Consider the following 24,276-nt stretch of genomic DNA (forward strand, 5'->3'; position numbering starts at 1 on the left):
CCTACGCATACCAGCAGTTTTATGGGCTTATAGGACCATGTGCAAAACCCTGACCGTGCAAGCACTTCCGAAGCTGAAGTATGAAGCAGGGGTTGTGATCCCTATGGAGAATGTGAAGCCTAGTCCGCACATAGTAGCATTCGTAGATACGACAGTTTGCGATGCCCGAAACGGAGGAATCACACAGCCGTGAGAAACAAAACACATAAGATTCGATGAAGAAATCCAACAGGGAAACCTTAGACTTTGCGAGCTCGAAAAAGACCAGGTACGACTATGGGGGAAAAGTGCTTTGATGGATGCAGAGGCTAAGAAGCTAGAAGATGGAATAAAGGAAGCATTTCTCATCAAAAAACTGAGGATTGTAAAACTGGGTGCATATGATCATATTGACAAATGGGAGAACTATCACTGTGAACTGGTTAGTCTGCTACCTTGGCTTAGACTGCGTCTCGCCAAACATAGTGACCAAGGTAGCGCATTGCAAATAGTAGAGTGCGTGATGCCGACCACAACTATGGAAGGTGGGGATTCTCCTCGAACCATGGTGAAGAACAGGATGGAGCTCCACATGGGTGGTGTGACCACCTAACTATCAGCAGGAAGGACAGTCTTAGTGCTCCAGGCAGTTGAAAGGAAGCTTAGGACTATAAACTATTCTGCCAGAAGTTGTGCAATGTTAGGGATGTGCGCAGAAGCAGAGTGTCACAGGGTTTGCAACCGTGCACGGAGGGTTGCACTACTGCGCGGGTTGCTTGGGAAGTGACCGTTGAGGTCGCTATTCACGATGGGATGTGCGATTTAAGGCCAAATGGAGCGGGTGGTGGGCATTTAAGACGTGAGTTATCGGCAAGATTTGGGAGAATATGCTTCCAAGAAAGAATTAATGACCTGAAATTAGGGGGAACGATCGAATTCAAATTCAAAAGGCGCTATAAAACACAAATGGTTGGCCAGCGAACAACACTTGGTAATTTGAGAATTGAGCACTTGAGAAGAGCACTGAGCATTGAGATTCGAGCGGTACTTGAGCCCCTAAGTTCGCAAGTGACAGAATACAGCCTAGCTACGATGACAACCACTAAGGATGGTTTAGGGATTGAAGAGGTAACCATCGGCGAGGCCACGTAGACACAAATAATGGAGGATGTTTCATAAGGCATTGGGGTTGTGACAGAAATCGAACACCGATGCCGAAGAAGGATAAACAAGTAATGGGTCCAGTACACATGTCCCAGAGGAATCCGCGACACAACAAACTATCTATGGAAGAGAAGGGGAAAGCAGTCACAATAGAAATGGATGAGGAAGAAGAAGACTTGCAGGCCCTGATTGCCGCAGAACAAGAACAAGAATACATGGAGGAGGATATCCAACCATTACGCTCTGCAACAAAACTACCTGCATATGTCCCTCTACGGAAAGGGAAGACTAAAGAACAAAAGGATCTGGATGAAACCAAGAGTCCATTACAGACCCCACTCCTCCCAGACGACATCGTGTTTGAAGGCACGCACCTGGGCCACGTGCCAACCATGAAGTTTGAAGATTGGGACCTCATTGACCGTGAGAATTTCCCGCACCTAGAGACCAGGAACCTAATGAAGCAGAACTCTAAGGGGGTGGTGATAACGTTAGAGCCACGAAAGTGACTATGCGGTGTGGAAAAGGTCGGGTTGCTGCACTTATTATGGATACCGCATTTCCACCATGCGCCCATCACCATTTTCGTCATCAGGACGTTGCTCTGCCTAGTGCATGATGCATATCTATGGCTAGAGGAGCCTATTTCCATCACAACAGACCTCATTCACCAAATTTCTTGGCTCCCTTGTAAAGGAGAGGACCCTATGACCATAACCGAAGGAAAGGGCAGCAATTTGGCTCTCGCAGAAGCCATGAAGGCAAAATACAAGCTAGAGAAGAAGAAGAAGGGCTACACCATCTATAGCATCAAGTACAAAGGGGTACCCGTAGCTACCCAACTCCTAGCTAGCAACGTTATGAGGAAGTGCCGCGTCGATGAGGTACCAGCATCGGTGGTCATGCTGGACGAGCAGTGTGTGGAGGGGGTCCAGTTCAATTGGTCTGAATTCCTCTATGAGGAATTTTTGAAAAACTATCATGAAGCTAAGGAGCAGGGTAAAACCTCCCACTATGCATGGTTGTTTTTATCCATCATGCTCGTAGTAGGGGAACTACCAGAAGATAGTCAATTCCCCAACATTGACAGAGACTTACTAGAGGCCGCGAAGTACACTTCGCTCTGGGCCAAAAAGGACGCGAAATAGATCTGTGACACCAAAATCTTCTAGGTGCTCATGGACATGAACATCCGGATGTGGATCAAACAGAAGCTGTGTCTCTCACCCACGGTGTACAATAGTCTATAGATTTTTGCAGACTTCAAAGCTGATATGCATAACATTTATATCAGGGTGTGAAAGGATTCAGCGAAATAGTGGATGAAGCTACCATTTGTAGCCATTGATGACGCAATTTTTACTATCTTGGAAACATGGCCTCCCGAATGGCGCGCCCCAGATCTGGCAGAACTGGAGAAGGTGGTAGCATAGAAGAAAAAGGACAATGCCAAGTTGCGCGTCACTCAATTGGTAGAGAAAAGGCGGAAGGAAACCGCAACAGCTAAGGAAAGGGCAGTGTAGGAAGCAACACAGAAAGCTATGGAGCAGAAGAAGGCCACAGAAGCAACAGTAGCAGCACAAGCAGTAACAACACAAGACGACGAGGGCCAAGTAACGTCCTCGCAAGGGCAGGAGGTAGAGGAAATAGAAACAACAAAAGGGAACACGAACGCAGGGGCCACATCCACACAGTTAAAGCACCCACACATCACAGAAAGAGAAGGACCAAGGAAAAAGGTCAAGGCCTCAAAGTTGGCCATTAACCGGATCACCTTAACCAAAGGTGATCTCCATGACATCATCGAGATGGTTTGTGATGTCACCAATGAAGCACTTCAGGAGTTCATGCAGGAGCACCAGACTATGTTGGGGGCCCTCAGGGCGCAGCTGCAAGAGTTATAGGTGCGGCCCCCTCAGGTGGGTACCATTTCTACCCACCTCGTAGTGGTATCCTTAGCAGAAGAGCAGGATCCTCGGTTAGCATGTTGAAAGGACTTGGCCTTAATTTGGCTGCCCTTTCATGAGAGACGTTGTATCAGCTACAAGATGGGATAACAACAGAGCTACACGCTAGGGAGAACCGAGCGATCCAAGTTCTTGGCAAGCAGAATATAAACATAGAATAGCTTAGCTTTCAGCGCAACAAATTGGTGTCATAAAAACAACATTTAGTGCAGATGGTAGATGACACTTTTTGATGCGTCCCAGAGCTGGAAATTGCAGTAGATCAACTGGTAGAAGTACGGATCCATAGTTTGGCAATCAGAGTCCATGAGGCCAGGGAAGAGATGACAAAGGTGCAGCTAGAGTTGTATCTCCAGATCACTGAGATGTGGTTGAAGGCGTAGCCTTCCACTCCCCTGAAAATCAAAGAACAGCATGCTAGCGCTATCATAACAAGGTTGAAAGAAATTGGAGGTGCAGTGTACGACTGTACTGGCATGTTGGAATAGTTACTTGAGGTCCTCACGACTTTGCAGGAGGACCCCAACATCCAGTGCGTAGAGACAGAGGCGCGTGAACTCCAACAGCAATACGACAGTGTCAGAGGAACTGCACAGACAGTAGTCCTCACTCAGCGGCTTGGGAAGATGCAGCAAGCCAAGGCATTGAAGGAGTAGGTGGACGTGGCGTGCCATAAGGAAGCAGTTCTCAAAGCACACGTTCAGCCATGGATTGACAAGGCCTTCACGATCGCGATGAATATCGAAGGAAAGCTCACGCACATACAGGGGATGCATGCACAGATACAAGGAAGCATGCCAAACACGGAGGTCTTAGAAGAATGGATGCAACAGGTTCAGCAAGAAGTAGATCAGTGCGCTGCGGACATTAGTACCGTTCGAGAGAAGTTGGAGGGCCTACGTGCCAAGATTGCCACGTTGATAGAGTGACTCGAGGGCGCGTCACGATGTTTGTGTTGGGGGCCTGTTGGGCATGGAATCCCCCCACGACATGTTTTGGGGCTCAAAGCCCAAGTTTTGAGTTGATATTGTTGCAAAGCTCCGCGAATTGCAGGTGTGAAATGTATGTTAAAGTCATAGGGTTGTCCGCCCTAGTTTTGAATGTAATGTCGGCCTACCCATGGTTCGTAGACCATGGGATTATATAAATAGAGCAAGGCTCTAAGTTGTAAAGAGAGATCAAATCTAATATAGAATAGGCATGAAAGGTCTTAGAGATTAAGTCAAAGTGCGAAGTGTGTCTTGAGTTGTAGAGTAGGAGAAGGCTTTGCAGCTGAGTACACAAAGACCTAGTTGTCCATAGCTGAGTGCGTAGAGGCATAGTTGTCTGCAACTGAGTGTACAGACCCCTACAGCTGAGTGAACGGGGCGGAGACAACTCTGTAACTGGAGAAGAGAATAATAAAAGAAGTTTAGTCCAAATTCTGTGTATCTATTCTTGAGTTATTACATGTTTGATATCAATTGCTAATGTAATTTTTATTTACTGCGTGCACTGGTATGAATGATTTATATTGCTAAGTATACTTTACACATGCAAGTAAGCTAAGTTAATCAACTAATAATAGATTACTAGTAAGGACTTGGGTAATAACATTGTTTGGCCCCTGAATAGGGCTGCGCGAAGGCAACACCTCAGGTTGCAAGGAACGGGTAAGTGTGCATAACGACGTGTGCGTAGGGTCGAACTGTAGACCACTTGAACCCATCAAACATCTCTAGGGTGCGGAAACCTGATTCTAGCACCCTCCCATACTACTTCAGGTGAGACCTCAGTCTGCACTCTGCGGGCTGTTGCTGAAAGGACCGGTAGTACCAGGATTTGTTTGGCTAAATCACCTCCGAAACTGGGTCAAGCGCCAACAAGCCAACAAGTACTATGCTGCAACCTGTGCATAATCTCCATATATCTAACATCCAACTGACTTGATTACAAGATCCTATCATGTAAGTCTATCCTACAGGAGCTCATAGCTACTATGTGATTTACCTATACCTGTCTCCTAAGAGCATCTGCCACTCTATTCTCTTTACCTTTTATATACCTGATCTCAAAATCAAAGTCACTGATCGTAGCCAACCAGAAAACCTACCTACCATTCAGATTTGGTTTTTCAAATAGATACTGCAAAGAAATATGATCACTCATCAGTGTAAACCTCCTACCCAGAAGATAATGTCTCCACATATTCAATGCATGTATGATTAATGCCAACTCAAGATCATGTGTGGGGTAGTTCTGCTTGTGCTTGTTTATTTTTTGTGACTCATAACATACCATCTATACATCTTACATAATGACTCCACCAAGCCCTTTATTTCAAGAATCTATGCATACTACAAACTCTTTGTTCGAATATGAAATATTTAACATTGGTGTATGTGTCAACAACTGCTTAAGCTGCTCAAAACTAGCCTCACACTCCTCTGTCCATTCAAACTTCTTACCTTTCCTATGCAATGATGTGATAGGGTAAGAAATCTGTGAGAAGTTTCTGATGAACCTCCTATAATAGCTCGCCAACCCCATGAAATATATCACCTCATTTACATTCTTAGGAGCTACCCACTCCATCATGGTCCTTATCTTTTCTGGATCTACTGCAATGCCCTCCTTGGAGACAACATGCCCCAAGTAATGTAACTCGGTCTGAAAGAAATTACACTTGATGAGCTTAGCATACAACTAATGCTCTCTCAACAACCTCAACACTACTACTAAATTCTCAACATGTTCTTCCTAATTTTTAGAATATGCCAATGTATAATCAATGAACATGATGAAAAACTTATCCAAATACAAATGAAACACACTATTCATCAAGCACATAAATCTAGATGGAGCATTAGTTAACCCAAATTGAACTACAACAAACTCATAATGCCCATACTTGGTCTAGAAGGTTGTCTTGTAAATGTCCTCCTCTTTGAAGCGTACCTAATGATATCTAGATCTCAAATCAATCTTTGAGAACATTGTTGCTCCCTTCAACTAATTGAACAAGTCATCAATCCTTGGAAAAGGATACCTGTTCTTAATAGTCACTTTGTTCAATTGCTTGTAGTCAATGCATAATCGGAGAGTACAATATTTCTTATTCACAAACAAGACCGGTGTGCCCCATGGTGATACACTTGGCCTAATGTATCCCTTGTCCAACATTTCCTTCAACTGCAACTTCAACTCTACCAACTCAGGTGTGCTCATCTTGTAAGGTGATTTTGATGTTGGAGCTTCCCCTGGAACTAACTCAATAGAAAATTATACCTCCCTATGAGGTGGAAACTCTAAAATGTCCTCAGGAAATACATCCTGAAATTGTTGTAGAATTGGATAACTGCTAAAAACATTTTCATCCTCAACTTCCTTACCTCTGTCACTATAGATATGCACTGCAAATAATACACACCCTTTTTTGTGACTGTGATTTTCCTGCATAGTTGTCACCGTCCTAACTGATGTGGATTTATTCTTTCCTTGCAAGGCTCTTGGTTCCCCATTGTCATCCAAGCACTCAATGCCCTTGTCATAGAAATCCACCTTGGTTTTATGAAGGCAAAACTAATCCATGCCCAAGAACATAATCTATGATCCCAATAGTAATACATTGAAATGTGTTGCGGTAGGCATACCATTCAAATTAAATGCATAATATCTTACCCAATGGCGAGCTCACTTCTTTGTCCATGTAGCCGACTAAAATAACCAATATTCTGCATGCAAATCCTTACTCAAACCACACTTATCCACCAATTCAGGACTAACATAGCTATAATTAGATTTGGGTCAATCAAAATAGATATAACTTGATCACAAACCTTACTGTCCATCTCAATGATAGATGCCTGATAGTTTTCCTGTTCTTTATCTAATGTTGCATAGATATGAGGAACACACTGATCAACATCCCCCATAGTATGTGCATCCTGTGCATTGTATTTGAGGCCTACTACCCTGATTCTATGGACAATCTCTCCTGCAATGGCCTTTGCCACAAGTCCAACACTCTATACGTTTCTAGCCCAAATCCTTGTTCTACTCCTCATATTGATGTCCCTATCCTCTATCTAATGCATTGAACTTCTTAGATGGTGATGCATTCTATTTATTACTCGTACCCTGAGGTCTTGCTATCTTTCTATCCCATTTTCCTTGATTCTTTGCATTACATTTCTAGTCTGGATTAGTCTTAGATCTTTGCTTTGATTGTTCATAGTAATGCATTAACTTTCAAATGGCCTCCTCCAATGATCTAGGCTCATTGAAGTCAATCCTATATTTGAATGCAACAGGTAATCCACTAATAAATCTCCGAATCTTGGTGTTTTCCTTTGTAAGGTAAGGCACATACCTTAGTAGATCCAAAAACCTACTAGTGTACTCCTCATCTGTCATGGATCCCATATTTAGCTCATAGAATTACTTTTCCTTGTCATCAAAGTATCTCTAAGACAAATAGTTCTTCTTGAATAAATAATTAAACTCGCTCCAAGTCAATTCCTCCTCATGAATACATGTGACATTCTTCACATTTTCCCACCAAATGTTTGCTTTACCTTTGAGATTGAATGTAGCTACTTTGGCTTTCATGTTCTTTGAATAGTCATGCAACCTGAAGAACTTCCTCATGCCAAGAAACCATGCCTCTGCATACTATGGTTTCTTCATATCTCCATCAAAAGTAGTTGGCTTTGTGGTGAGCACTAGTATTGCAACAAGAATGCTGCAACTCTAGGGGCTTCCTACTTTACTTTTATCAACCCGGTAGTTCGTAACAAACTTGGAAGCGACAGTGCTGTATGCACAAGTACTAGTTCTTACTGCAGGTTGTCACTTGGTCAGCTGGCGTAACATCACTAGGAGCTCAATCCAACTTCTATGAATTCCAGAAGAAGCTTTAACTATGATGAAAGAAAGGAAATCTTACTCTATAGAGGTTATTCTACTTGCAAAAAGAGTATGAAGACTGAAATGTGAAGTAACCCTAGCAAACCCTAATTCACCGACTAACCCTACTTTTGTAAAAATAGAGGTGAAAATCTAGGAAAGGAGTGCCATTACCTACTGAGGAAGTAAACTACACCTATTCAAGCTAGTTCTAGAAGGAAATAAGAAAAAAACATCTTTTTTGGATTTTTATGTATTTTATGTGAAATTGTTATGCATGTAATTTTATTTGTTTGTGGATGTGGCAGCGATTAGGTGGCGACGGAGGGAAAATTTGGGATTTGCAGAGGCGTAGGAAGGTATGGAGGGGTCCTAGGAGACTTTTGGCACCCTTCTGGAAGCTTTCCCTGCAATCGAACTTCAAAAAGTCACTTACAGGAAATTCTACAAGAGGCTGCAGGGGATCTACAGGAGGATGTCGAGGGCTGTTTTTAGAGGTTTTAAAGGTGGAAAAATGGTGGGAAAGGGTAGTTGAAGACTAGAGGGATGAATTGAGGTGTCTGTAGTTCATCAGGGATGGTTAGGAAATAAAATGATGGTTGGATTTGTTCAAGAGACGGGAGGAAAGCGTATGAGAAAAGTGCAAAAATCAGGGTAGATTTGTGAAGGGTTGTGAATGACCTGTGAAAAATGTAGCAAAGGGGATGGTGATGGATGCTTTATTGACTTATTATGAGCAAAGATGTATTGTAAAAGTTGAAAATCAAAACACTTTAACTGAGCAAGAAAAGAACTAACTACACAAAAAAATACAGAACTATATCTCATGTTAACCTAAATTCTGACCTAGGGAAATGAAATGTTGAACAGTGCTATATGGAAAGGAAAGCATGGAAAGAGATTTATTGTAGAAACATAAATGAGTATGGAAAAATGGATCTGAAGCAAAATATTAACCTATGAATCAAACTGTAACACTAGAAATTGCATGGAGGAAGCAAAACTGTGTTTTTTATGGCGACAAGAGTGTCTTAACCTCAGATCATGGTCCCAAAGGGAAGAAAGGAGGTCAAGGCTCTTTTGATGGACTTTTTGTATCTTTATCCTATCACTATTTAACCTACTTCAACAAACTGAAATAGAAACAACTATGTAACTCACCAAAAGCAACCTATTCTAACCAAGAAAAAACTATCTAACAACAACTAATTCATGAACTGAAACAAAAACATATGAATACAAAGAAAGAGATGCTGGGAAACTTGGGTTGGGCCATAACCCAAGAGCTTCAGCCCTTTGGAAGAACTTAGTGTTGGCACAAAAAATATTTCATCTCCATTATCAAAATAATAGTCACATTACATAAAACTGTCCACAAAAAGTAAGCTCGAAATGAGCCAAGAAAGAGCTGCATCAAAAGTACGAAAATTTGCCTAACATCCAACTAAACTACTTAGCACCTGAGCCCTCCTATTTATACAACTGGAACCTCCAACAACTCTCCTACAATCAAGGAGGCTTGGCTCTCAAGACTAGATATAGACAACAATTTTTCTTCACTTTCTTGGCTGCCCCTTTGATGCATGGATGTGGCTGCTTGTGCTCCGAGCATTCTAAAGGAGGATTCAGGGTAGGGGGTCATAAATGAGGGGGACACCCTCCTACAAATCCTTTCCCTTGTTTTCCTTGAATATTGGCTTCCAATTGCTCATTAAACCTTTGAATTTGTCTCAAAATTGACCAAAAATCTGCATAAAGCACACATTAGACTTCCTGGCATAATGACTAACCCAATTCAATCTATTAGCATAAATATAATAAAAAACATGCAATAAAATAATGAGAATGGTTGATTAGGCTAAGTTAGGAGGCCAAATGATCCCATATAATTACCCATTTATGGGGCTCATCATCACCCCCCTACTGAATGTGTTGCTCATCCTCTGAGAAACTAGTCAATCTCTTCATCTTTGATGGCCCTGATGGTCTCCCTGGCATTCCATGCCTCTGATGTGAGATCCTCTTCCCTATCATGGAATCTTGCCTTTCTGTCCACCTCTTCCCATTGTTGTCTTTCTTCTTCCTCCTTTGTGCCCTCTAGCAGTCCTAGCAACAGTGGGGGAATCAATTTGAGACCAATCTAATGGGACTTCAAGATTTTCATAGAGTGCTTGTACAGTGGCACTCTTCTCAATGCTTCCTCCATCCTATTTAGGGAGTGATACTCCCTGATCTGTAGGTTGTGTGGCAGTGTGTTCCACCTTCTCATGCAGGCATGAATGCAGTCATCTCCAAGAAATCTCTCCATGTCCTCAAAATGTGCAATAGCCTGGGTCTGATCATTGATGTACTTAGGGGCACTTTGAGGATCAAATGCAAGTTGCTAGTGTGTGCTAATGAGATCCATAGGGTATAATGGCTCTGCTCTAATCATCAGGGGCTCATTTTTTTCTTTTGCCATCAACTTCTTGATTTCTGTGGCCCTTTTCTCCTCATGACTCATCCAAGATGCCATGGCCATCAACTATAAATCCCCTAACCCAGCATTGGGGTCCCATAGGTTCATATCAGTAAGGGCCATGTTATGCAAATAAAACTCTACCAACTTTGCCTTTTCCTTTGCTGAACTGTGATCACATAGATCCATGAATTGTCTATAATCTTGAAAAGGCATGGTGCCTCTCTATGCTAGAGTCTTGATCTAGAATTATAGCCACTGGTCTTTGAGGTATACTCCATATGACTTGGATGTAGTGCCTCCATAGCCCAGCTGGCCATGCATGCTAGTTGTGGTTCCCTTTCTTGTAGCTGCTTCCTTAACATTTCATTTTCTGCTTCCAAGTGAGATCTTTTGATTGCTTCTATATGTCTTATAGTGCTCAACTCCTTACCCATCTCTCTCAGCTTGTTCTCCATGTGTCCAATGTCTTCCACCCCTTTGGACTTGGAAATTTCTATCCATCTATGGCTCCTTAACCTTTCTTTTTCTAGTTCAAAGAAAAGTGGGACTGAAAATTTCTGTGGAATAATTTTTCCCCCTTCAAGGAGATTTTAATAGGAGCCTAAAATAGGCTAGGGGTCAGGTTCTAGAATCTTTGTTGTTTCATCCTTCCCCTTGGTCTACTCTTCTACCCTTTTCTCAAGTTTCTCAGTCTCCTGTAGCTTTATCAGGGTCTCCTGTAGAGCAATCTGTGCCTCCCGTAGGACTGTGTTTGAGTCTTGTAGTTTTATTCTTTCTTTCCAAGGGGAGGATCTAGGACTTCCTCTTTCATAAGTAATGGGGGTTTTGGATGGAGAATTTTCCCTTTTGATAGTAGGGGAATCTTCAATTATGATAGGCTCTTTTGAGGATGGCTTTGGCTTCTCTATTTTTATTCTTGTGCTTTTTCGAGCCCTAAAATACATTGAAGGTTTCCTTTTCCTCTTTGGTTTAGGTTTAACTGGGGTGTTTAGGGCAACAAGAACAACTACTGCTTCCCTTTCTAGTGTCTCAGGAGACACTTCTGTCTTCTTTGCCCATTTTTCCTCTTCTTTTGTCTTTGTTGCCTCTGTTAGCTTTGTCTCCTCTAGCTCTGTTTTGGTTTCCTTCTCATCTTATTTAGTTTGTGCCTTCTTTGCTTTAGTCTTTTTCCTCTCTATTTTAGTCTTTTTCTCTTCTGTCCTAGGTTCCTTCTTCTCTGATCTAGTATTTTTCTCCTATGTTTCAGGTTCTTCCTTCTCATATTCTATTTTGGTTTCCTTCTCATCTTCCCCTTTTTGTTCTTCCCCCTCACTTTCAGAAGGACTGAGGTCACATGTGAGGGTTTTTATATCATCTTCTCCTGTCATATTTCTAAAGATTTCCCAGGCTACGGGGATTGTGAAGGTGTGGAGGGCTTCTTCCACCAGCAGTTTAATTAGTCCATGGTGAGCCAATTGATCTGGACCTCCTGCCTTCAATTTAATGCTGGAATCCATAAGAGACTGTAGGAGAAAATAGGGAATGTTGAGTTTTTGGGGTGTGGGAATATCCATGCCATATCTTAGCTCATTCAGAAGTCTGAAATGGTAACCATAAACTATGTTATACCTCCCTTCACAGGAAATGTACTTGATAATTTGGTAACTAACCTCATCCCAAGGGTAAGGTATGCTTATTATTCTGTTGCCATTTTTGTCCTCTACAGGATGCTCATTTGGCTGGAAGAAGGTTTGCTTGGCAACTTGACCTAGTGGATTTTCTTCTTTGCTCCAGGGTAGTCCAAGTGGAAGATTGGTAACCTTGCTAATAAACTCTAGGGTGATTTCCATGGTGAGATCTCTGAAAGTAATAGTGGCATGGGTCTTTGAGTGAGGTACCAAGGAAAGTGAAAACTCTTGAGTCACTTCTTCATCATACCCTTGAAGTTTTTCGAAAAATGGCATCCAATTGGCTCTGGTAAAAACGGCTACTAACTCGGGATGTTCATGGAGCCTGAATAAATTTAGGGCTTCCTTCCTCATGAATCCCCCTATCATTATGTTTATAATATTTTGGAATACCTCAGGTGGAGAAGGAGACAACGATTTTTCAAAAATAGGAAACAAAGAAAAAAACTTTGTTTTTCTTTAAGAAACATGCAGACTATTTTAATTCAATTTCTCTTCTCTTCAGGCTTAATTCTTCCCTAAAATTGCATCATTCCCTGTATATGTGAGTACCCAAGGTGGAGAAGGAGACAACAATTCTTTTACAGAAACAGGAAATAGGTAAAAACTGTGTTTTATTTTCTTTCTTAAGGAACAGGAAGAATTTTTGAATGAAATTCCTCTTCTTTTTCAGGCTCAATCCTTCCTTAAAATTGCATCACCCCTTGTATATATGAATATGCAAAGTTGGTTTGTACCGAGACTACCTCTTCAAGACCAAATTTGAACGAAAGCCCTATGTTCTCTTCTGTAAAACTGCTTACTGGCCCTCCTGTAGAAATGGATGGAGGTTCTCCTGTAGAACTAGTTACGGCTCCTGTAGAACCCGATAAGAGGAGGAGTTCTGAAAATGATAGAGAGTGATTGTTTTGAGGCTCTAGAGGTAGTATGGAGCTCGCTGCAGCCGCAGGGAAAATGATAAAATGGAAACAAAGGTGGTGAATAAGTTTGAGGAGGAGTACTTATGTTCACTCGAGATATTTCTAGCGATGATGTGAGGTGGTGAAAAGGGTACATTGCCATTATTTGGACTATTGGTCCCCATTGCTATGTCATCATGAGTCTTCATGCCCTCTGCCTGCAATCACTTCCCATCATTTGTGTTGGAGTTCAAACATCTGCCACTACCTGTCTTTTTGGATTTTTCGTGAGTTGACTAGATACACATGTGGTGGATCTCCGGATGAGTGCAATCAAACTGGATGAGGGTGGCCAATTAACTGGCCACCTTTCTAGTTTAATCCCAACCATTCCATTCATTCATGCATTTTTTTGAATTATACAGATGCAATAGAGGAGCGGGTTAGACACTTACCTACAGGTCGAATGCTCGTGCTATAGCACTGCTAGGTTCTGTTGCTGTTGCATGCTCGGATTTCAGTGCTGCATGCCTGTATCCCTTCTGTTGTATGCTCTTTACTTCTTGATATGTGGCTCAATTGCTTTTTACAGGTGCCCTTTAGCTGAATCTTGCTTCGAACATCTTCTGCATTCCTGTGGCTGCACCTATTTTGCTGCTGGAGCTTGATTTTAAGGGGATCAGCTGCTACAGGAAATCCTTCCTGTAGCTGCTTCTCCCTCTAAAATTTTTAGCTGATGCTTGTGCTAGGAGCTATGAGGATGCTACTGAAGATTCTGATGGTAATGGAGAGGGATTTGGTAAGCTGTAGGTGAGTTGTGGAGGTGTTGTTATTTTTATTTCCTTATTATTATTATTTTTAAACTAGTTTCTGTGTTTTTTCTACAGGAAGGAAATAAATCAATGGAAATGAGGTGGTGTAGGTGTGTGATGGATGGTCAGGATGGTGAATAGCTATAGGATGGCCTACTTGCTCTCTATGAAAATCCCCAGCTCCTCAAACTGTTTTTAAATGCTATTTCAAGCTCTTTGTGATTTCTACAAGAGCCTCTTGTAGAACACATAGGGCTTCCTATAGGATGCATAGTCTTTAGAAAAGAACATAGAGAGGTGGAAAAAAGTCAGAGATGATGGAGGAGAGTATAGAGGATGTGTAATAAGCTTTGTGGCATGTCCCCTTGCTTCTTGTGGTCCATCTGTAACCTACAATGCATTTTAAAAAGTCAATTTTCTCTTCTCTTTCTCTTTTTTGTTTTTGTTTTTGAAAAGACAACTAGGGAACCTCCAAGAGGTTTTCACCCTACTTGCTTTCCCTGGGCACCTCTAAGGGAGGGTTTCACCCAGGGATCTTATTCTCTTTCTCTTTTTTATTTTGTCATCATCGGCTCACCTCAAAAGAGTTTTTCAACCCAGTGATGGGGCTCAAGTGCCTCATAGAGGTTTTCACTCGAGTCCTTATTATTTTTTCTCTTTTTCTCAGTGAGTGGGTGGAGTAGAGGCTGAGACCTATTCCACTACCAACATTGTCTTATTCAGATCTTCAATGAATTCTTGCTTGGAGAGGGGTTTCTTGTAAATTTTCAATCTATGCCCATTGACAAGCATGGGGATGGCTTCCTCATCAATGGTTCTGATCAGAACTGAACCATTGTCATGGCATTTTTCTACAATGTAGGGTCCCAGTCATCTTGTCCTCAGCTTGCCTTTGAAGTCTTTATACCTTGAGTCATATAGTAGCGCCCAATCTCCTTCTTGGAATTGCTTCTCCTTGATATTTTTTTCATGCCATATCTTCCTTTGAATCTGGACTACCTCTGTGTGGAGAAGGGCCTACAATCTCTATTCATCTAATCCATTAAGCTAGAGTAGCCTTTCCCTTTGTGCATGGCTGAGATCTAGGTCTAGCTGAGTTGCCATCCTTTGTGTATTATATTCAAATTCTATTGACAACAAAGCCTTCTTCCCATAGACCAGCTCATAAGGTGTGAGTCCAGTGGTGGTCTTCCATGTGGTGTTGTAGGCCTAGGTGGCCTCAATCAGTCGTTATGCCCAATGTTTTCTGCCACTGCTCACTACCTTGGTAAAAATTCCTTCCAAGGCTCTATTAGTGACTTCCACCTGTCCATTGGCTTGTGTATGGTAAGGGGTGGAAGTCCTGGGCTTTATTTTATGATGTGTGAGCAGGTATTCAATCAAATTGGAAGTGAACTGACTGCCTTGATCTGTAACCAGTTCTCTTGGATACCCGAACTTATAGAAGATGTTCTCTCTTAAAAACTTAGCTACTTTTTCTTCTATTGCTGCCTTGATTGCCTTTGTCTCTGCCCATTTTGTTAGATAATCAGTGCACACAATGATGTATTGTTTCTATTTTGAAGGAGGGTTGATAGGACCCACAAAGTCCATGCCCCACTTCTCAAATGGCTCAAAAGTCACTTGAGGTTGCATGGGCATCTCATCCTTTGGAGTAGGTTTCCCCATCCTTTGGCACTGATCACATTGGCTGATATATCTCTTCACATCTTGATGAAGAGTGGGCCAATAGTAACCTACTTGCAGAATTTTGAAGGCAGTCCTCTTTGTTGCAAAATGGCCTCCACAAGGCCCATCATGACAGGTCAGGAGAATGTCAAAAACTTCCTCCTCCCTGACACATCTTCTCAAAATCTGATCTAGGCCAAGTTTGAAGAGATTGCCCCCAATCTAGGTGAAAGGGGCACTTTTTCTCACGATCTTGCTCTTCTCTTTTGAGGACAGGTGTGGTGGGAACTGTGCTGAAACCAAGTAATTTTCTATATCAACAAACCATGGGGAGAGTACTGAGATAGAAAATAGGTGTTCATCTGGCATTTGATCATCCACCATTCCTTCCTCACCTGCAGGCAAATTTACTCTAGACAAAAAGTCAGCAACAACATTTTCCTTACCAGGCTTATCAACAATGGTTAAATCAAACTGCTGCAATAAAAGCAACCATCTAATAATGCAAGCATTTACATATGGTTTATTCATTAAATACCTAATTGCCACATGAATGGTGTCTACAAAGGTTTGATAGCCTGTGATGTAATGTTTGAACTTATTCAAGGAATGCACTACAGCTAGGAGTTCCTTCTCGGTGACCGTGTAGTTTAACTCTGCCTTGGAGAAATTTTTACTTATAGAGTATATGGCATAAGGTAAATTTTCATCAATTTGTCCCAAGGCTACTCCTATTTCTTTTTTCAAGGCATATGTGTGAATGTGGAAAGGTAGGGCCTAGTTTGGGCCTCTCAAAATTGGGGAAGTCACAAGTTTACTTTTCAAGGTATCTAGGGCTTCTTGACAGTTGTCAGTCCATATGAACTCGACATCTTTTCCCAAAAGACCAAACAATTGAGAGGCTAACTTACTGAAATATTTAATGAATATTCTGTAATATCCCGCTAAGCCTAGAAAACTTCAGACATCTCTCACATTTTGAGGAGGTGGGACCCTTTGGATGATGGCGATTTGGATGGGGTCCACCTGCAATCCTTGTTGAGATATTGCATGACCTAGCACGGTCCCTTCAGTCACCAAGAATTCACATTTTTCCGGACTGAGGGACAGGTTCATTTCAATACACTTGTCTAAAACTTTTCCTAGGTTAGATAAAGCTTCCTGGAAGTTAGAACCATAAGGAATAAAGTCATCCATATATATTTCCACTGCATCATGAAGCGATTCAGAGAATATACTCAATACTGCTCTTTGGAAAGTGGCGGGAGCATTGCACAAACCAAAAGGAAGGACCCGATAGGCAAAGTTACCCCAAGGGCAAGTGAAAGTGGTCTTATCTTGTTCTTCCAGGATGATTTGGATCTCATTGTACTCGCTAAACCCATCTAGGAAGGTAAAAAAAAATTTCCCAGCTAGACCATCTAACACTTGATCTATGAAAGGAAAAGTAAAATAGTCCTTTTTAGTGGCCTTGTTCAGTTCTCGATAATCGACACAGATCCTCCACTTACCATTTTTCTTTAGCACTAGCACCAAAGGAGAGACCCATTCACTATCAGAGATGGGGTAGATGAATCTTGCATCTAGTAACTTTTGTAATTCTTCCTTGACAATGTCCTTAAGGGCTGGATATATCCTCCTTTGAGGCTGCCTGACTGGTTTGCAATCTTCCCTAATGTAAATGTGATGAGTACAAACTAAAGGGTGCACTCCCTTCATCTCCTTATAGATCCAGGTGAAGGCATCTAAATGTTTTCTCAATAAGCTACACAGTTCCTTCTCCTGGGAGGTGGATAGGGATGAGTTGATTTTCAAGGTTCTTTCAGGGCCAACCTCTATATTCTTAACCCAGAGAAAGGTTGGGTTAGCCACATAGAGATCAGTTAAGGGATTGTCTTGAGTGTCTTTCACTAGAAATTCTAATGGTAAAATACTGGGGGGGTGGATTATGAATTAGATTTTCAATGATATCATCCTCATTTTGTGGTTGCTCCCTCATAACAGTTTCTACTGCACACAGTTGTGCAGAATAGACTTCATCCTCATCCTCCTCCTCCAACCAGAGAGGTAGATCATGCTCTAGCAAGGGTTGGGTAGGAGGGTATAGGATTAGCTGCTTGGACATATGCTCGTTCTTGATTGTCATGTTCCTAGCTTGACAGCTAATGTAGGCATCTACAGTAGCCAACCAGGGTCTTCCTAGGATGATAGGATACCCAGTGAGTTTTGCTTTCGACTGGAGAACTAGGAAATCAGCAAAGTACTCCCAAGAATCAATGGAGACCATCACATCCTCCACAATCCCCTCAGGGGTCACGGTGTAGCGATATGCTAGTTGCAGTATTCTCATGGTCTTTCTCAAGGAGCCCTGGAGTTTGAGCTTGAGCATGGTGTCCGTGGTCATCACATTAATCGTAGCTCCCAGATCAATTGAGGTATGTGGGATCATGGTGCCATTGATGTGGACATCAACTACTGGGCTTCTAGGGTCTAGATATTTTGGATAGATTACCTACCCCAACATCAAGTCGGACAATTGTCCTATGATAGTGATGGTTGGGGCATCTCTATTACACCTGCCTAAATGCCAGAAGCACTTCTCTTTGATAATCTTATTGTATATAGGCACATCCTTTATGGCTTGGAGAAGTGGTATCTTTACACATAGCTGTTTCAATTCTCCCAGAAGTTCAGTTTCTTCTGGGGTGGGCTGTGTTGTCCCGGATAGTCTCTAAGGAAAGGGTGGATTTGCTTTTGGTTCACTTTCCTCTTTATCTTCCTCAACCTCCTGAGGGTGAGGCTGGCTATCTGGGAGGACCTTCCCAGATCATAGGTTAATCTCCTGAATCTCCACAGCATAGGTTGGACATGATGGTTCCCCACTGTATACTTGCTGAGCCTGTCTATTGTTCGGGTTCAGGTTCAGTTGAGCAAGCATTTGGGGTTGCCTTGGTGGAGCAGTAGGCAATGGTTGCGATTGAGTAGGTGGTGGAGGCAAAATAGAGGGAGGAGAGTTGTACTCGGGCCTCCACCCTTGATGAGATGCATTCCACTAAGGTTGTGGCTGAGTATAGGAGTGGAATGAATGAGCGACTGGTTAGGGATGATATTGAGATGGATAGGACCAAGGAGGAGGTGTGGACCAGGAAGGATAAGCAGGGGGACCACAAGAAGGTATGGAAATGGCTTGGTTGGGGTTGTAGTATGCCTAAGATGTCCCTTGCATTCCCTGCTAGTATGGTCTAGGTCCATGCGGTCTCCTTTGGTTCATGAAATAGAGTGGTTTAGTGGCTCCTTCGGCCCCTTGGTATACAACTTTAAGTCCGGGAAAGGAAGGGCACTTATTTGTAGAATGATCTTCTTCACAAACTGAACAAACCTCTATAGAGTTCAATGGACATTCATTCCTAGGATGCCTTCTAGTGCACCTAGGACAAAAAATGGTCAAAGCCCTCTCTGCTTCCTCTTGTTTCCTTTTGATATGCAAGGTATCCATTTGCATGGCAAGAGTCTGTAGCATCTCACACTTGAAATCTTCCAGCATGTTTCCAAGTTGACCTTTAAGGGATGAATTGGATGAGGAGGTACTGGCTGTGGGTTAACTCCCCTACCTCTCTTTCTGGCTACCCTAGAATGGTTTCTAAAAACAGTCTTTTTGTCTTCATAAGGTAGTTGGTAGATGTCTTCCCCAGCCAGTAAATGGAGGGTGTCTAGAAGGTCTTTCGAAATTCCTCTGAGCAGGGCCAACTTTAGAGATTCGGGGTCAAGTGTGCACCTGGCCCTTTTATAACTAAGCTGGAACCTCTCTTCATAATCTTCCAAGGATTCATCACTTCCCATGGTCATTCGGAAGATTTCCTCCTTGGTATCTTTTGACCTATAGTAGTGCTGGTATTTGCTATTAAAATCTTGCTGCATCTGAGCCCAAGTTGTGATGTTGTTTCCAGATAACCCCATGAACCAGCGCAATGCTGCATCCTTGAGGGTAGAAGGAAACAGTTTCAACTTATGCTCATCTTCTGCATGGTCATAGGTTCGGTAGATAACAACAAACTCAAATAGGAAGCTGTCAGGATCTTCTATAGTCAATCCATTGAAGTGAGGTAGGGCTGAAGGGCTTATGTTCTTCATTTTAGTGTCCCCATTGGTCTCTCAGATGGGAAAGGTACCCTCTACTCTTTCTCCATTCCCCCTATCATTTCTATTTTTAGCCATTGTCTTAGGAGGGATGTTTTCTTCCTCTTCTTCTCCTATAGGTTCTTCAAATATCTCAGGTTGTTCTCCTAAAGTTGCTTTTGGATCACTTCCACTGAAGAAGAGAGAAGGGTGGCTTTGTGATGTCGTGGGGGTGCTGGGTAAGAATTTCCTTGAATTATCTCTGTTCCTACGAGGCATGAAAGGAAATCTCTTTTTGGGTGATTTTTGTTTTTTCTGCTTGTACCTGCAAAACTGAAATTATTGAACAACAAATTGCAACTACTGAAATGAACTTGTTGAAAGGAAATTGCAGAATTGAAATGAAAGCAAGGAAATGACTAATCTGGAATCAAAATTGCAGAATTGAAAGAACTAATCTACTTTTGCTGAAATTTAAATTGCAGTATTGAAAGGGTTAATCTACTTTTGCTAAAATGGAAATTGTAGAATTGAAAGGGCCAATCTACTTTTGCTGAAATGGAAATTGCAAAATTGAAATGGAAGCAAGGAAATGCATAAATTGAAACAAACAACTACTCTACTTTTGCTGAAATGAACTAATTAGCAGAATGTTGCAGTAGACAATAGAAGAAAAGAAGTAATCACAAAATACTCTGATGCTTCCCCAAAAAGTGGTGAGCACTAGTATTGCAGCAAGAATGCTGCAACTCTAGGGGCTTCCTACTTTACTTTTATCAACCCGGTAGTTCGTAAAAAACTTGGAAGCGATGATGTTGTATGCACAAGTACTAGTTCTTATTGCAGGTTGTCACTTGGTTAGCTGGTGCAAGATCACTAGGAGCTCAAGCCAGCTTCTATGAATTCCAGAAGAAGCTTTAACTGTGATGAAAGAAAGGAAAGCTTACTCTATAGAGGTTATTCTACTTGCAGAAAGAGTACGAAGACTGAAATGTGAAGTAACCATAGCAAACCCTAATTCACCGACTAACCCTAATTTTGCAAAAAGAGAGGTGAAAATCTAGGAAAGGAGTGCCATTACCTACTGAGGAAGTAAACTACACCTATTCAAGCTATTTCTGGAAGGAAATAAGAAAAAAACATCTTTTTTTGGATTTTTATGTATTTTATGTGAAATTGTTATGCATGTAATTTTATTTGTTTGTGGATGTGGCAGCGATTAGGTGGTAGTGGAGGGTGACTTTGGGATTTTCAGAGGCGTAGGAAGGTGTGGAGGGGTTCTAGGAGACCTTTCGCACCCTTCTAGAAGCTTTCCCTACAATCGGACTTCAAAAAGTCACTTACAGGAAATTCTACATGAGGTTGCAGAGGATTTACAGGAGGATCTACAGGAGGATGCCGAGGGCTATTCTTAGAGGTTTTAAAGGTGGAAAGATGGTGGGAAAGGGTAGCTGAAGACTAGAGGGATGAGTTGAGGTGTCTGTAGTTCATCAAGGATGGTTAAGAAAGAAAATGATGGTTGGATTTTTTCAAGAGACGAGAGGAAAGTATATGAGAAAAGTGCAGAAATTAGGGCAGATTTGTGAAGGGTTGTGAATGACCTGTGAAAAATGTAGCAAAGGGGATGGTGATGGCTACTTTATTGACTTATTATGAGCAGAGATGTACTTTAAGAGACCTGCAAATCAAAACACTGAAACCGAGCAAGAAAAGAACTAACGGCACAAAAAAAACAGAAGTATATCTCATGTTAACCTAAATTCTGACCTAGGAAAATGAAATGCTGAACAGTGCTATATGGAAAAGAAAACATGGAAAGAGATTTATTGCAAAAACATAAATGAGTATGGAAAAATGGATCTGAAGCAAAACATCAACTTCTGAATCAAACTGTAACACTAGAAATTGCTTGGAGGAAGCAAAACTATGTTTTTGTGGCGACAAGAGTGTCTTGACCTCAGCGCATGGTCCTAAAGGGAAGAAAGGAGGTCAAGGCTTTGTTGATGGCCTTTTTGTATCTTTCTCCTATCATTATTTAACCTACTTCAGGAAACTGAAATAGAAACAACTATGTAACTCACCAAAAGCAACCTATTCTAACCAAGAAAAAACTATCTAACAATAATAGTTCATGAACTGAAACTATTAGTGTCAGTATTTGAAAGCCCTCCTCCAGTGATCAAACATGCTCTTACAAAGTGATTTTAAGGTGTTAGGGTCAAATTTTGTCATTTCAGTCAATCTTCAAATAAAATTTGGTCACTAGATATTAGGTCTAGGATTTGTTTTCACTCCTTCCAAATTTTTCCAAGTGTCGATCCATGTCACCATTCAGCTGAGTGTACCATCATTTAAAGGTTTGTCATCATCATTTCAGGTTCCAATGGGTCATTTTACACCTTGTTCGTGTTTCAGTTGTGCTTGGATAAGGCTCATTTCCCTCTCCTAGGGTTTTGAACGTAATTTCTCTTGGATGGTCAAATCATCAACAAAACTTGCATCATGATGCTCATACACCTTTCCCTATCCTTAATGTACCTTATTAAACACTTCCCATCACTGATATCCCTCAAATTCCTCATTTTCTCACAAACCCTAGTTTCTTGTTACAATTTGACAATTTTCTAGGCTAAGCCTTTATTTTTCCCTTTTGGACCCCTTGCCCTCACTCAATATTTAAAATTTCACCTTCCCCTACTTCCTAACATCCTTCCCTACTTCCAATTTTTTTTTCAAGAATTTAGAAGCCCCTTATCCCCTTCATTTCACTTCATTTCGACAAATCCCCTGTTCCACACATCGAGATAGGTTTTACTCAAATGATGTTTCTAAGCATGAAAAAATTAATTTGGAAAACGTGAGAGAGGTTATTGTCCATAATAGGCCAAAGAAGAAAAACCTCATTCTTTTTTTACACAGGTGTCATGGTTTTAGAGAAATGTCAAAAATACAAGTTGCCTCAGGAGAGTTAATGCACCTTTGAAGTGACCTTGGGGAAATCCAGATTTCGCCTAGCTTGGTTGGCCAAATTACTTTCTTGATGAGTCAAATGATAACTAGACACAAATAGCTTTCTAATGAGCTATCATGATCTTAATTTGGAGTTGAGGAAGATCTTCAAAAGTTGATTGCAACAACACTTTGTGTTTAGGCAGCTTCATTTTGCACATTTTGACCGGTCTTGGGAGATTGGACTTTTGACAAGGCAAATAAACTCCAAATTGGAAAATTCAAGATTTTATGGAAAGTAGACGTGATAATTTTTCCAACGAGCTATCACAAGCCCAATTTGGACACAAGGAAAACCTCCAAAAGTGGTCTGCAAAAGGGCGCTACGCACCTGTCAGCTGGCACTATGCATAGAAAAGGCGGTGTGCAACTGTGAGCTTTTGCCATTGTAAAATTACACAGGAACTGCGCATAGAAAAGGCGTTACGCACCTATTAGAGGGAATTTCTCACCTAGAATCCAAGCTCTCAAACCTGTCAAATTGTTCCAAAGAGCACTAAATCACCTCAAACCTCCAAATTTCCTCTATTTCAAGTAAGTATCACTGCCATTCTTTCTTAAAAGAAGTTTTGCAATCAGTTATTGGTGAGTTTGTTTCTTAAGAAAGTAAACCCTAATTGTCACCTAAAATATCTCATAAACCCAAAGGCCCATTGTTTTATTGTTGTTTTCCCCCATCTAGTTGTTGTTCCCTCAAACCTATTCCACATACATGGTTCCCTAGACATTATTCCCTCTACATTTTCCCCACTTCATACATATACCCTAAACCCTACCATATTCCCAAACTCTATATCATATGCGTTAAACCCTATCATAATCCCAAACCCTACATCATTCATTAATCACTCATTTCCCACACCCCTATCCCATTCTTGTGCACCCTCATTAACATTCCTATCTAAAATATCTTCATACTCATCATACCCTCATTCATTACTCCATCACTCCTCATTGACCATAAAGACAAGCATCAGTACAATAAATGGAGAGGGACAGTGGGTATGAAATGGAGGAAGAGACACATAGTGACAGTTTTAGAGAGAGAGACACTTAGTGTACAAGACCTCATAAGGGAGGAAAACATATCACAGAGGAGCCCACCAGTTTGAGAGAGCTACAAGCTTGCCCATTTACCCTTTCTTGTTTGAGACATCAATCATGTTTAATTTTTGTGAAATGGTGAAAAAGGGTAAAATCCCATCATGAATTAGCAAGGTTGAGGAAGGCTTTGAGAAGCAAAAAGGAGAAAAAAAGAGCATGATAAACTCAAGATCTTGGCTGAAGCATCATTGTCCCAAGGATCATTCATGCCAAATTTCAAGGAATTTGGAGAAATTTTTGTCAATTTTGAAACTTTTAATGTAAAAAACAGGTTTTTTTCAGCAGGTGCACAGCGCCACCGGCACTGTGCTTTTGTTAGGGGCATCCATTTACAAAAAATTTTATATTTTTGAAATTAGCATGGAAAAATATGGAAGCTCAGAAATGGCTGAGAATTTTGGATAAGTTCTAGGTCTCCAAAAGGGCAAAAAACACCCAAAAAGTGCCCTCTCTGCCACTTTTTTGCCACATAGGAAGCAGTCTTGGGAGAATAAATTTTTGGAGGGGCAAATGGACTCCAAATTCAGAAATTCAAGTTTTTCT

The sequence above is a fragment of the Pinus tabuliformis genome, chromosome Q (genome assembly GCF_031772625.1).
Source record: "Pinus tabuliformis cultivar Carrire ecotype Pingquan chromosome Q, CPIR1, whole genome shotgun sequence".
NCBI classification, from domain to species: domain Eukaryota; kingdom Viridiplantae; phylum Streptophyta; class Pinopsida; order Pinales; family Pinaceae; genus Pinus; species Pinus tabuliformis.